Source organism: Lissotriton vulgaris, chromosome 4_1, assembly GCF_964263255.1.
Source record: "Lissotriton vulgaris chromosome 4_1, aLisVul1.2, whole genome shotgun sequence".
NCBI lineage: Eukaryota > Metazoa > Chordata > Amphibia > Caudata > Salamandridae > Lissotriton > Lissotriton vulgaris.
The window spans coordinates 100,177,432-100,192,989 of record NC_141691.1 but is presented as its reverse complement, the minus strand read 5'-3'; the positions used below and the strand labels follow the sequence as shown (position 1 = coordinate 100,192,989).

Here is a 15,558-nt window from a genome sequence, read left to right as displayed (position 1 = left end):
TGGTGCAAAAGACGGCAGGCCAGGAGGACTGCCAGCAACCCCTGAAGCACGAGGAGCTGCGAGACTGCCGGAGATCCCCACGACCCCCAAACGCCCCGGCCAAACCCCCCCGAAAGAACCAGAGGGAAGAACCGTGACCAGGCACACGACCCCCGAAGGAGGACAAGCCCGATACGGGGGCCGGAGGGACCACCGCACATAGTGCAGGGAGCCGACGGAGGAGAGACACCACCTGACGAGACGCCTCACCCACGAAAACGACGAGGCCGAGAAGAACCATACGTCCATACAGGGAACACCCAGGCCCCCACCCGGCGAAGAAGCTCCACCAGGCGGGCCAGGAGCACAGTCCCCACCCACAGGCCCAGGAAAAAAAACACAGGCGAGACAAGGGAAGGAGAAGGTACCCCAACCTTCCGAGAAGGCGGATCCCGCGGAAAACCGCAAGACTGGACACCGGCCAGGAAGCCCAAAGGGCCCATGAAAGCAACGTCCCAAGAAGGGACGCAACGGAGGCGACAGCCCCCCCTCCCCACCCCCCGGAATCCCAGGGAGGGAGATGGCCGAAAGCCAGGATCAAGGGGCGAAAAAAAACGGGAGCGGCCGCACCAGACAGGGAAAAGCCAATTTCAGTAAATGTGCTGCCGAAGCGAGCACCCGAAAACCTGGGCCCGGAAGCCCAGCCCCACGTGAAGGCTGACACCCCGAAATCCGGGGGGAATGTCAAAGGGCCCCACCCAAGAGAAGGCGAGACGCCCTCACCCCTAGGGATGTAAAATACCGCCGTGGAACCCATCCAGGCTTTCCCTGTGAGGCGTCCACTCCTGGGCATCCACAAGGAGGAGGCCAGGCATCCTTAGCGATGTGGGGCCCGACATGGAGATGAAGCAAGCTATTGCCCCGAGCTGCAGAGTGGGACTCCATGGCAGGAATAGGCACCGAGGCGAGGATAATCAGGCCGGTGGAATTAATGAGCCCAAGACCCGGCGAGGCGGGGAATTGAACCCTGGTCCCGGGCTAGACCTCTGCATCAGGGTCTGCCGCACTAACCATTGAGCCACACTTCTCCACAACCTGGCGCGTGACCACCCAGCACAGGGGCCACGCTAAAACTTCCGTCGTGTAAGCGACCCAAGAAAAGCGCACAACACCCCCTAAGGGCCTCACGGCGCCGGTATGAATGCCTAAAGCCCACCGCACCCGGTATTCCCAGGCCGACTCCCATCCAGGGACCAACCAGGCCCGACCCAGCTCATTTACTGAGAGCGAACGAGACCAGGCGCCTACAGGGCGGAACGGCCCAATGCCGCAGGGGTACCCTCTGGCACACCCAGTGAGACGACCCCCCCGGACACCCCTCAGATGGAGGCAAGGCAACCTAAGCCTCGTGGGGCCGTGCATGCGATAAAAACACGCCATTGCCCAGAGAAGCAGAATGGGAGGCCACGAGTGGGAAAGGCACCGAGGCGAGGAAAAAACCGGGCCATGGCACTCCATGAACTGAAGACCCGCCGCGGCAGGGGACCGACCCCGGTACCCGGGCCAAACCACCATGGGAGAGCTCCACAGCCATGGCAGGATTCGAACCCTGGCCTGTGAGGGCTGTCCGCACCAAAGGTACAAGAACAACCTCTGAGCATCGCACCTCAGTACACTATTCCCCTGGAGTAAAAAAAATGCAGCCGAAGCGAGCACCTCAGGAAAGGGAAGGCTCCGCCGATGGCCAGGACTTTATGAGGTCGAACATGTATGAGGTGAAATGCCCAGAATGTGAGCGTCATTGCCGAGACTCGAACCCGGCTTCTCCTGGACCGAGGTCGAGCGCCCTAGGCGTTAGGCCACCTCCACTCCTCTGTAGTGGACGCATCAGTCCACTGAGCCATCAATCTGGCTCCACGCTCCAGCCACAGTCCTCGGGGGAAACACGGGCCCCCAGGATGACAACCGGACCAGCTGTGCCCTCCTGAACGCGCCCCAGGCGCCGGGGACAAATCTGTGCAACAGCAGAGCCGCCCGAGGACGGCAGACACTAGCGGAGGGGGCCGGAGGATTAGCAAAACAAACAACACTGCACATGCAGGAACGGATCCTTCGTGGGGGCAGACCCACCAACGGCATAAGCCTTACCTGCGAGCTCCTTGTACCCTCAGGGCGTCTGCACCGCTCCGCGAGCCGCCGTGCCTGCCGCCCGTAAGAGCACCCCACAGCCCCGGCCGCTACACCGGCTGCACCAGGCCGAGCGAAGCCCCGCCCCCAAGAGGCGGGAAACCCCCCAGCCAACCCCAGCACAGCAAACAGCCGCGGGACCTAGGGAATCCTGAAATTCCCGTCCGGAGGCGGAAGCGACCAGCGCCGAGCCCCGAGGCTGCAGTCACATACCTGGACCCGGCCCACAGGACCCCCGAGGGCCCGCCGCTGAGGTAGGAACGAGCCCGCAATTGTATCCCTCGGAATATTAATACTGACCAGGTTTTCGTCAGGTGAGGCTCGATACACGCCGGCAGACCCCAGGTCACAGGGGCATGGCCGGGAAGCGGAAAAGACTCCGGGGCCACCCACGGTGATGCGTGAATGGCAAAAGGCTGGAGATGCCGGGGATAGAACCCGGTGCCTCCCACATGTAAAGTATGCGCACTACCACTGAGCAATCTTCAGTAGACAGGAGTACCAGGGAAACGCGCTGCATGGAGAAAGTGGTGAAAGTGGAGCCAATGCGATGAGGAGCCCTAAAGAGCGAATTGGCATCGGGACGAGCAATATCAGGTCCATATCCACTGCTAGAACAGCGCGAGCCCCAAGGACCCACGCCAGGCGTTTCAAAGGTAACCGGGGCCCCAGCATACACACAGGAGAACCCCCAGCGCCGGACCCAAAGTCCACTTAGTGGCCAGGGCCCATTAGTAACGACCTGGGGAGAGCACGGGAATGTACCAACACCCTATCTCCCCGGCCGCCACCCCCCCTGTAAACCCATGGCACGCTAGAGCAGCACCTAACCGGCCCCATAGGACCGGGGGAAGGAAGAGGGGGGGGGATTTTTAGGCATAAGGCACCAGGGACCGCTAGAGCAGGTCCTCAACCCTAAAACCCAAGGGCCAGCTCACGCCGGCCCATCTTACCTGAACAGCGCCTCTGGAGAGAATCGCGCAGAACAAAAAAAACAGGCTGTTGGTTGGGCCGGTCCGCCTCTTATAGAGGTCAGGTGGGACTGGTCGGCCATGTTGGGAGGGGGTGGGAGGTTTTTTCTTTTTGCTTTGGAGGGTTCTGTTGTGGAGCTAAAGCTCACTATGTAAATCATGTGGCGAGGAAGACTAACGAGGAGGTAATCTGTTTTTCAGCTCCTGAGTTCTTACGGACTTACTGATTCCGACGTTTTAGAAATGTATTTTGTTTAATTACAAAAAATGTCTTAAAAATGAATTGAAAACTAGTGTGAGACGCAGTTTATACCTGCAAACGTGCCGGATCACTTTGCTAGTATGACTTACAACCAGTGCTCAACTGAACTGGACTTTTGTGGAATGATTGGAGCAACAGAGGAAGAAATATATCTCAATAAACTTAGATTAGTCTTACAAAGACCTAATGTGGAGCACAAACACAAACTACTGTACAAAGCCACTAAACCATACCCAAGGTAGCGCCATGCTCCCTGCCTTAACTGTGAGGCGCATAGGCACTTGTCTATGCATTTTTAGTTTATTCCAGATGAGGTCTCTGTGCAGGTCTAAACTAGTGGCTGACAGGCTGCTTCAGAGAGCCTGCTGAGGTGAGGGGTGTAAATTTACATCAATGTACATAAGGGGATCCACAAAGATTGACTCGTTTCTTTTGTTTAGAGGATCCTATAAAGAGACTGCCCAGACACACACAGACGTATGCCTATTGGCAGTAAGCTTGCTGTCACTCAGCTGGGGGTCACTGGGCAAGCTCTGCACCAAGGTTTACAAGGCAGTACATTTGCTTTCACTTCCAACCACTCTGCAAATCTCTTCTTGTTCACCGCACTCAGGCCGACCAAGCTCAGCTCACCACAACCTCGTGTCTGTATCTAAACCACTGCACACCACAACCAGGTTCAAGATCTTTGACCTACAGGGACCTATTGACCAGAATGTCTGTCCCAGTGGCCTAGCAGGTTCTTCTGCATGCAAGCGTTTCCTGAAAGTGTACACCATCAAACAGAGGGAAAGCACCACAGATAACTCTATACACCCCTTGCGCCTTACCAGCCCACACACCATATGTTCACTGGGTACATCTGTGTAAACATGGCATTTCTACCAATTGTGTTGTCAATTTATCAGCCCCATTGAACCATTCCTTTTCTTTCTACCCATCCACCGTCTTCTGATGTAGGTTAAGTAGCTAAGTACAGTGTATCTGCATAGTGTGCTATACAATAATAACTATGTTACCCGTTGAACAAGGTTCATAGCTTTGAAAGGGATCCAGACCCATTTAGCCAGCAATTGGAGGATAGATGGGAGGTAGCTGATTCAAATCTGTGTCCAGGCAAGCTGCCGATTCTAAAGCAGCTACACAGTGGAAACACAGCATTAACCTCCTGGAAGTTTGATTTGATCTATAACTACCAACTTGTGTTCCCTCTAAGATGTGCACTTGGACGCCCGCACACCATCTTTATTCATACCGCACACAGAGAGGATGACAGAGCCACTGGAATAATGTGGTAGTGGGGATGAAATTATGCAGCAGGGTTGACTGAATTATGCTGCAAGGAAAGGAAAATTATGAAGCATAATGTGGCATATTTTCTGTTAACATTACTTCATTATTTTGGCATTTTTACATGTTAGCACTATCTGTGCAATTATATCACCTCATTAGAACAAGTCTGTCACAAATATAGCCCTAAGCAACAGAAAGATGACCAGCCGGCCTTTGTGAAGGGCCTTCCAGCTACACATGTTGTCACGTTTCAGAAAATTGCTTAGTATGAGCATGAAACAAATGCTGGTTTTGGGAAGTCTCACATATGTGCTCACAAAGACAGTACTTAGAAACGTGAGCACCCGTAGAAATCAAGGTGTTGCTAGAGCACTGCTTAATGTGTGACGGCTCCAGGGGTGAAGCTCCTGCCTCCAATATAAGGATCAGTCAATGCACTTCCAACTTTCAGAACAAATGTTATGATATGTGTATGTGTAAAATGCACTATCATCACCTAGGGTATCCTGGGTCTCCACAGGTGTTTGCGCCTGGCCCTCCCTGTGGTAGGTTGGTTAACTGAAAAGCCAAGGGCCTTATTGTTTCGTTTCGTTTCAAAAACTTTATTCGATACATAAAATGAATCATAAAAGTAATGAACATACAATTCATCTTGCCTCATAGTGTTTAAAAGGTATACTAAATTAAGCACAATTATACCAAATAATTTTTTAAAAAGACATGATGATAACAATAAAAGAATATACAGAACATGATTTTCAGATAAGAAATTTCTATATATGTGGTACTACCCATAGTTCTTCCTAATCTTTAGTGAGATTCTAATGAAATTTAACATAGAACAGCAGATTTCTACAGAGGATAGTGATGACAAATATTCGTACCCTTCCTTATAAGTGCAAGGTTGTCTCCCGTTCAGGATTGGTTTAATAAACCGGAGTCTTGGCTCCTTATACAAGGAGCAAAAAAGGACCAGATGTAAAGTACTTTGCCTATCCCTGTTATTACAAGGACAAGGGGGCAGCCTCTCACACCAACCCCCTTGTTTCGGAAATGCAAATAAAAAATGGAGAATCTCCAGTCTAAACCTTGTTAAAAGGAAACGCCATTGCACGTTAAGGGTAAATTTTAGATAGAACTGTGGTTGGGGTTTACAGGCGTTAGTAATACCATTATCAATAACATTATCCATAGACTGCTGGTTCAGTGACTTCAGATACTTTGCCTTTATGTCCACCTTATAATTCCCCTCGATTTTTTCAGGGTTGTCAAAATAAGAACTAAGTCCAATTTTATTCAACATGTTACAAACATAAGACAACCAGGGAATCTGTTTTGAGTTTTCTAAAGCCGAGCAATCAGTGATAATATCCTTAGTAAGTTGCAGGTCTTCAGATTGCCAAATTTTACCCCATAACAATAAAGGGGACAAACGGATTGTGTCGGAAACACTAACCATACCGATTTCATTGTGGCAGAAAGTGTTTGAAGAACTTTTTGGAACTGATAGGACCCTTTTTATAAAGTTATTTTCCACCACCTGTATCACAGCTGGCGTTTCAGTCCCCCACACCCCTGCCCCGTAAGTGGCTACAGATAAACATTTTGAGGTATAAAGGGTTCTGAGATGCATGATGTGCTTTTGCCCCAATTTGCTACAGAAGCGAAAAATACCTTCAATCGCCCTTGTCATATTCTGTGCTCGGACCTTCATTACTGGTGTCCAACTTAGTTTACTATCAAACAGATTACCAAGGTAGTTGAAATTTCCCACTTTCCCAATTATGCGGTTGTTTACCACAAACTTCCTAATGGTTGACCCCTTAGGGCCACAAGACATTACAAAGGATTTTTCAAAATTTACCTTTAGATCGAGATCAAGCATGAATGTGTTAAAGGCATCTAAACACACTTGCATGCTGTTTCCTGTCAATGTCATTAGGACAGTATCGTCTGCATAAGAAAGCATGGGAATGCTTTTACCATTAATTTTTGGGAAGTCACAACCCTGATTTAATAGGTACTGTTCTAAACCATTTGTATAGACCAAGAAGAGGAAAGGCGCCAAGATGCATCCTTGACGCACACCTTCAGTTGAAGGTATCGATTTCGTTATTTCCCCTTCAGTGCCAAATCTAATGGATACATTTGTTGCTTCATGTAACCTACGGAGCAGTGTGACTAAAGGTTCCTCAAAGCCCATGTCTCTCATCATCCTCCACAACTTATGCCTGCAGACAGTATCGAAGGCGCTTGTCAAGTCCATGAAGGCCAGATGTACAGGAGATTTTTTGGCCTTCATGTACTTGCCCAAAATAAGTGCCAAATTAAGGCACTGCTCATTTGTACCCTTTCCACGTCTAAAACCATACTGGGAGTCAACTATAAATCCGGTAGAATCTGCCCAACTTTCTAATCTCGCCAAGATTACCCTACCCAAGATTTTACATGAGGCATCTATTAAGGAGATCGGGCGGTAACAGCGTGGATCAGACCTATTACCCTTCTTAAAGATTGGCACTACAGTTGCCTCCTTCCATGTGCCAGGGATATGGCCGACCACTACAGCTTTAAAAACATTCAATAAAATGGGTGCCCACAGACTAACATTGGACTTAAAAAGATCCAGGGGGACAGCATCTGGTGTAGAAAATAAGTAGTATTGATGTACATAGGCTACGTTCATTTCCCTTTTTCCCACTCCCCTCCCTGCACGCACCATGAATATTGTAGAGCATTGACTGCATCCCTCAGCCCGCAAAGGCCTGTACCCATGTGTACATGACAGCCATTTTTAGGCACCCTGGCCTCTTGCCCACTCGTTAGAATCACTGGCTTCCCTCCTGCGCGCATTTGAGCACCCCCCTCCCTCCCACTCTCACATATGTAGACCATGAAACCCAGCACTCTGCGCGACCCTGCTATGAAAGGCAACTCTCCTGCTTGACCCAGGCACCCCCCCCCCATTTCCCTCTTGAAGAGTCATCCTTCGCCTCAGCTGACATAGCCCCCCCAGTTGTATCTGACTGCCCCTGTTCTCTCATGTACAGGTCATAAAATCTCTCTCTCTCTCTCTCTCTCTCTCTCTGCGCGACTCTGGCCCTGCATGCACCCTGACCCACCCTCCTTCTCCTCATATGAGCAAGTCATAAACCCTCTTCTTTCGCAAAGCCCTGTCCTTGAGAATCACGGCTGCGCCTGACCAGCACCTCCTTCCCTTCCATGAATGCCTCCTTTATTGACAAGCCCTCCCTCCGCACTTGATTGTCCACGCAGGCATGAATACCACTCCTTTGATGACCCCTTCCCCCGAGTTCGGCTGACCACACATGTCCGAGGCCATCGCCTAAGCCAGGAGATATCATTTACTGCCCTTATTGTATGCCTAGCCACCCCACCCCCTGGGCCATGATCAGGCGCACACATCCTACGACACACTCAGTTGCACGATCGCCCTGCCCTCTTATCAGCAGGTCAAGGGTCCCCATTGTGAACGTATTTGGAGTAGGATTATCACGAGGATTATAGGAATGTATTCCTTTTGCGACACATTGACCTGATTGTATCATCAAATGTTCTGCAAATGTATAAAAGCCGGAGTCTCACGCTCACTTGTTAGAGCACCTCCCGAAAGACACTGTGTTTCGTGTCCGAAATGACTGGCTCTCCTCATGAGAATTAAACTCTGTTCTTGATTCCTGCTTCCAGCGCCCGTCTCTTTATTTTGGTAACTATTCAGAATGGAAACTAAGAGGCGGTTTGCACCAGCAGCCTGGGCATCGATAGAATTATGGGCTCACCTTCAACAATTGGCGTCCCAACGCGGGGTCCATCAGTGACATAGGGTTCGGTAAGAGAGATCCAGACGAAAAAGTGAACGTCTAAAATGATCGGAGTATACCTGCCTTGAGAGGGCCCTAGCCCGGCTGCCGATCGACAGAACTTCACCAATTCTGAACGGACCTCTCTTGAGTGACCTATTGTCCTGACTGGAATCCCACAGGAATGCTACATGGAGTAAGAGAACGATCGGGCGCTGGAGGAGGGAGTCGAAGAACTGTCCGTATGGTCCGGTCCGGGTAAGATTAAGTAGGGTGTTTTTACGCCTGATTGGTAGGGTGGCTCTGTCCACCTGATTGTTTGTATTGAAAACCGGTATTTGTATACTGGCATTGGTTCATTTAGCTTTGAGGGCTACTTGACATATTGGTTCTCTTTTGAGAACGAGACATTCTCTGTTTGCAAACAGCGGCGAATAGGAACGTCGTCCCTCTTTGCAGATAGAGAAGGGTAGGTAATGCAGACTTTTGTCCCCGGTGTAATCCGTCATGCCTACTTTTCTCCCCACTGAATTGTTTGAAGTCGATTAATAATCGATTGTTGCTCTTTGAGATCTTCCCTGTCTACAAACTGAGACGAGTAGAAATATTCTGTCTTCCTTTTTGGATAGCGAAGGGCAGGTAATGCAGACATTTGTCCCCGTTGTAATCCGTCATGCCTGTTTTTCTCCCCACTGATTGGTTGGTTGCCTGGACATTGTTGTTCCAGGAATTGTTTCATTTGAGGTATTTTCTATTTGCAAACAACGTGAAATAGAAGCACTCTGTCTAGTCTTTGCAAGTAGAAAAGGGTAGGTTATGCCCCTTTGTGAATTCGTCAGTCCTACCCACTCCCCACTGGTTGGTTATTGTGGGGTAGCTCGCATGGTCCGCCCAGGAGACTACTCTTATGGAGGACATATGCTCTCTACTCATGGGCCATTTAATAGAAATAGACCGACTGGTCCGTCCAGGAGGCTACCCTAGTAAGTGGAAGTACATCGCTCGGTCCGTCCAGGATGATACCCTAATGAAGGAATATATGTTCCCCTTTTGATCGATAAATCTCGTTCCACCCCGGACCATTTATTGGAGGGGACTCGTCTGGTCCGTCCAGATGTACCCCCCCTAGTGAAAAGGACACATAAAAATATGAAGTGATCACCGTTCCCTACTAACAGAAATCTTTAGCTCGAAACACGCTAAGGAAGAGAAAGAAAAATAAAAAGAAATCAGGCTAAGTCAGTAACCCCCTGATGAGCTTTTGACTTCACCAAAAATAAGAAACATTAGAAGTAGTTCGTAACAAGAAATGTAAAATGGCAAAAAGATTCGATATCAGAACATAGCCACGAGGTAGCTAGGCTTCACTGCCTGTTCCTGTTCCCAACATGTCTGCCTCATTGCCCGCCCCGCCCAAATAACGGTCACATGAAATAGAAACAACTCAATAGGTACCTACCCCCATTCCGGAAGCTCCCGAAGTGCAACAGGTCCGCGGTTACGCCCATCCGGAAGGCGAGGCCTGGAGGCACGAGGGACTCGCCTGCCCATGGTCAGAAGGAGACGATGTTGGGCAGGCGGTCCAAAAAGGATGACAAGGACCTCTCCGTCTTCTCCCTTCTGCCGCCCTGCAGGCCGCGGGGGGAGAGGGGGCTGTCTTGCCTCGGCCACCGACCACCCCTCTCTCTCACCCGATCCGGCTTTTGCCAAAGGCCGACGCCAAGGCGACAACGGCGGCGAATCAAGTAGTCCCGCCACATTTCAAATTCGCCGCATGCCATCGCCTGCTGGTCCAGAGCCGAAGCCAAGGCAAGAACGGCGGCAAATCAGATAGTCCCGCCACATGCCAAATTCACTGCCTGCCTTCATAGGTATAGGCAGTCCTGCCACATTCCACGCTCCCTGGAGAGTTGAAGGTAGTCCCGCCACATGTCGCCGAGGGAAGGGGGGGGGCTGTCCTGCCTCAGCCGCCGACCACCCCCCCCATCATCAATGGCTGGCACGGCCGATGTCGAAAACGATGGAGCCGGGGAACGGCGCGGGGTCGCTGGAAGGGGGAGGTGCCGCGAACGACCCTCCCCCACCTCCCTCCGGGTGGAGGCTTCCAGCGACACCCCAACCCTCTTCGCTTAAGGGTCAACATCAAAAAGAGGTCCTCTGCCCAGGACGGGCACACGCTCCATATCGCCTCTCCTCGACCTTGAAGATTCTATAAGAGCCGGGGGGCCCCCGACCCTCTGCATGGGTGCCCCCGCCCCCTTCACTGGGAACCACGACATCGGTGCTACTCCTGCCGGCACCAGACTCGGATCGGAAATGGCTAAGATGCCGCCACGGCACAGGCTTGTTCAGTTCCGGAGGAACACCAGAAATGACCCGGTAGGAAAATTGTTGCCGCCCTTCCCACTCTTTGACTCATGGTCCATATTGTTAGACTGTTAACCACATTGCACGAGACTTTCTGAACTGCCAATGGAAAGTTCTGGGCCAACCTTGCGAGACTAGAGACACTCTGACTGTGCTAGAACTTGCCTGACCCCACCCAAAATGGCGCCGACACAAAATGTGACGTTTTTAATGAACTTTGTTGCACCCTGATTGCGCAAGCTTTTTGCCCCGAGATATATATAACGTTTGGATAATGAAAGTAAATATGAAGGATATTGAGTATGTGCTTGAACAATGAATTGACTTAAGGGTGGGTACTGTTTATGAGTTGGAAAATGGATTGGTATAAATGAATGATCATTGGACGATGTATTTATGAACGTATTAAAGATGAATTACTGACATGCATCATGCTTGCTCTGTAGGAGAGTTTAATATGATTTTATTGCACTGCCGCACTTTTATACAATGAACTGCCACCAGCTTTGTTCTTCCCATGCACAGTTCCAATCTGCTCCGTGGCTAGCCCACCGAGTTGTAGGCCTGTATTTATGTGTCAACCTTCTTTATTAAAGGTATTCTGGAAACAAAAGCATAGTTGTAGCGGATTGCATTAATGAGTTTTGAATGTATTACTACTATGAGCAACGAGAAAGTATGATGAAGGCTAAAGGTTAAAAAGGACCCGATATTTAGCAGCCACACTATGTGTGACAGGCAGCCGGAAAGGTGCTTTAGAAGCCCTAAAACGACACCACAGAAATGCCACCTGACCGCCACCCTTGTACCCGATCAAAAGAGGTTACGACCAAGTAGCTCATGTCGCACAGATCGTCAATGATTATCTGTCTGACCTCTCTGGTCCATCTGGGCTTAAACGCCGTGATGGTAGAGAAATACACTACGTGGAAATAGGTCGAGTATGTGGTAGGTAAAGCGTTTCCGGATTACTGCACGTTGATGAGGTTTTGAATGTTGCCCCCCCACCCCTTCTTTTTCCTCCCTTCTGCAGGTCACGTCGGAACACTGGCTAATGTATGGATGGACGACGACCGAACCGCCGATGAGAGAAAAGAAAAAGGGAATGTGAGCATGGTCCTTAGGACAAATAAAAGTTTTTAAAAAAGACGTAGACTTGAACATGACTGTTCCTCCTTAGAGCATAGCAATGGGAGGATGGACTGACATAGAGACTGGACAGGTACTGAATGACAAAAATAAAATTGACTAGAAACGACGCGTTAGATGAAATGACTGGACGTTTTGACTAGGTAGGGAAAGGACAAAAGAAAAACTGTACGGGTAAGGGTTGCCACGGCACCACCAGCCTAGGAAGTTAGAAATGTTGCCGATGTTCAAAATGCACTGCCCCCCTTTTCTCACACTCTTACAGATATAGCCAAGCTGTCCGACTGCTTTCCCGATCAATACTTGCCGTTGCCTCAGCCTGGAGAACTTCCCACCAAAGGAGGGAACAGAAAAATGGTTTAAGATCCGACCATGGGTAACTAGCATGACCAGGTTAATTTCCGATCAGCCAACGGAGGTGTGAGTATTGGTAATTGGGAACGCTCGCAGGCGTGACAAACGAGGAGGAAAAGGGGGGAAGGGCAGAAAGAGCTAAGCACGTAGATAAATAGGATAGTAAAGATACGTAGGATATATATAAAAATAGATGTTGTAGACTAACAATTGTTTCCTGTCTTGTTGTGAATGTCTTGTATATGTGTAACACATGTGCCGTCTTCCCTGTCTGAGTTTGTGTGTGTGTAACGTACGGATATATGTCTCCCCTCTGTCTATATCTGCATGTTACCCGACCTTTGCTGTTCTGTGTTGTGAGCGCACTAAATGACCTATTTTCGTACACGTCTCTCTCTCTCTCTCCACCCTTTCTTTCTCTCTCTATCTACATGTCATACGTGTACCGAATGGCTCGTCTAGATTGCGGACGACTCTCACTCTCTATGAGAGTCTCTCTATTTTCTCTCCCTCTTGTTGGTAAAATTGTGCCCCACCGGCACCAGTCTGATTCGATACATATTGAACACGAAGGTGTTCAGCGAAATTGACCGAAAACTAAAATGACTGTATCTCGCCATGTTACTACCTCTCCTTTCTGCAAAATGAATGAACTTGAATTGGCTGAGAAGGAAAGGACAGGTAAGACGGCTAAGGTCCCCCAATTTGGCCTTTTATAGGGGAACTATATGCCAATGGCATCCTAATTTTTATTGTCAGAAACAAGCGCCAAGGTCCAGATTGACCCCCAATGCCCAGATTGCCCCACCCCCTTTGCACCCAAACACGAATGCCCGAAGCGCCCCCGCCCCACTTGATCGACCCCAGCTACTGCCCCCGATATATATATATGTGATGACCATGAGTAACTGCCGCCCCTCGAGAAAAAAAAATGTGTTTGACTCTGTCTTTCAATGATTGCACCCCCGCTTTGTTTTAAAGAGTTAGCCAGCTCTAAAGGGAAATGTAAGACCAATGAGCATAACGCCAGGTGCTAGGATTGCGAGTGGAATTCATATGTAAAAATCTCTTCTCCTGCCAGTTCTCTAAAACTTGTTTTTACCCATTTTAAAGATACTCAATCACCGGAGGAGAAGGGCCGGACGTGACGCACAGCGTGGCTGCAGATCATGAGACACATGCGACCTCAACCAAAGGTGGAGCCGCAGGACAACAAGAAACGGGACGAGGCAGCACTCTCAAAGGCGGTAAAAGAAAGAATGAAGGGCTGTCCTGAAGCCCACTGTCCGCCAACCCACGTGTGCCTGGAGCCTCCGTCCCTCTTTTCAAGCCCGATTGATGGGCCTGCTTGCTTGTTACCCATTGCTCCCTTGGTCCCTTTGGTGTGTCCCGGGAAAATCTGCCCCCACTCCGCCCTCTCACTCCCATCGACTAACGAAACCGCACACCCTCTTTTCCATGCGACTCTCTGCTGAAGGAAGAACAGCATCTAGATGGAAATGGGGTTACACCACGGAAATATAGGTGCCAAGCTTAAGGCGCCACTCAAAGGATTGGTTAGGGAACAGGACTGTGGTCTAACAGCAGAGGACTGACCGCACCCTGCAACGCGCAAGGATAGAACAGAGCTGGACCTATAGCTCCACCGCGGGTGCTCAACAGCGCCAACGAAAGGACACGGACTAGAGCCTACCAGTGATGGCTCACTGATAAAAGACACTGGGACGAAGAGATCTTGTAACTGAATTCCTCCCTTGACTATTTGATTTGAAATGATAGGAACTCGACAAATGCCATCCCCTATGTACTGCGTTCTGCCAAAAACATCAACTGTCCATGATTGCATGACATATGTTAGTATTGACAAATGCAAATTCTTCGATCGCACCTGTTTATATGTACCTTCATCGACTGTAAAAGAAATGAACTTTGCTATGTAAAAAGGGGCGACTGTAGAAAATAAGTAGTATTGATGTACATAGGCTACGTTCATTTCCCTTTTTCCCACTCCCCTCCCTGCACGCACCATGAATATTGTAGAGCATTGACTGCATCCCTCAGCCCGCAAAGGCCTGTACCCATGTGTACATGACAGCCATTTTTAGGCACCCTGGCCTCTTGCCCACTCGTTAGAATCACTGGCTTCCCTCCTGCGCGCATTTGAGCACCCCCCTCCCTCCCACTCTCACATATGTAGACCATGAAACCCAGCACTCTGCGCGACCCTGCTATGAAAGGCAACTCTCCTGCTTGACCCAGGCACCCCCCCCCCCATTTCCCTCTTGAAGAGTCATCCTTCGCCTCAGCTGACATAGCCCCCCCAGTTGTATCTGACTGCCCCTGTTCTCTCATGTACAGGTCATAAGATCTCTCTCTCTCTCTCTCTCTCTCTGCGCGACTCTGGCCCTGCATGCACCCTGGCCCACCCTCCTTCTCCTCATATGAGCAAGTCATAAACCCTCTTCTTTCGCAAAGCCCTGTCCTTGAGAATCACGGCTGCGCCTGACCAGCACCTCCTTCCCTTCCATGAATGCCTCCTTTATTGACAAGCCCTCCCTCCGCACTCGATTGTCCACGCAGGCATGAATACCACTCCTTTGATGACCCCTTCCCCCGAGTTCGGCTGACCACACATGTCCGAGGCCATCGCCTAAGCCAGGAGATATCATTTACTGCCCTTATTGTATGCCTAGCCACCCCACCCCCTGGGCCATGATCAGGCGCACACATCCTACGACACACTCAGTTGCACGATCGCCCTGCCCTCTTATCAGCAGGTCAAGGGTCCCCATTGTGAACGTATTTGGAGTAGGATTATCACGAGGATTATAGGAATGTATTCCTTTTGCGACACATTGACCTGATTGTATCATCAAATGTTCTGCAAATGTATAAAAGCCGGAGTCTCACGCTCACTTGTTAGAGCACCTCCCGAAAGACACTGTGTTTCGTGTCCGAAATGACTGGCTCTCCTCATGAGAATTAAACTCTGTTCTTGATTCCTGCTTCCAGCGCCCGTCTCTTTATTTTGGTAACTATTCAGAATGGAAACTAAGAGGCGGTTTGCGCCAGCAGCCTGGGCATCGATAGAATTATGGGCTCACCTTCAACACTGGGCCTGGAGCTTTTAGTGATGCTCCTTTCCCTAGGGCTTCCTCAATCTCAGACAATGTAA

At 49.9% G+C, this 15,558-nt stretch overlaps 1 protein-coding gene across 2 annotated transcripts in view; it reads right to left on the bottom strand.

Moving 5' to 3' along the window:
• The window catches only part of LOC147718428 (tumor necrosis factor receptor superfamily member 27-like), a 170,209-nt gene that overhangs the window by 71,960 nt on the left and 82,691 nt on the right, over positions 1-15,558 (bottom strand). The gene's annotated exons all lie outside the window — the stretch shown is intronic.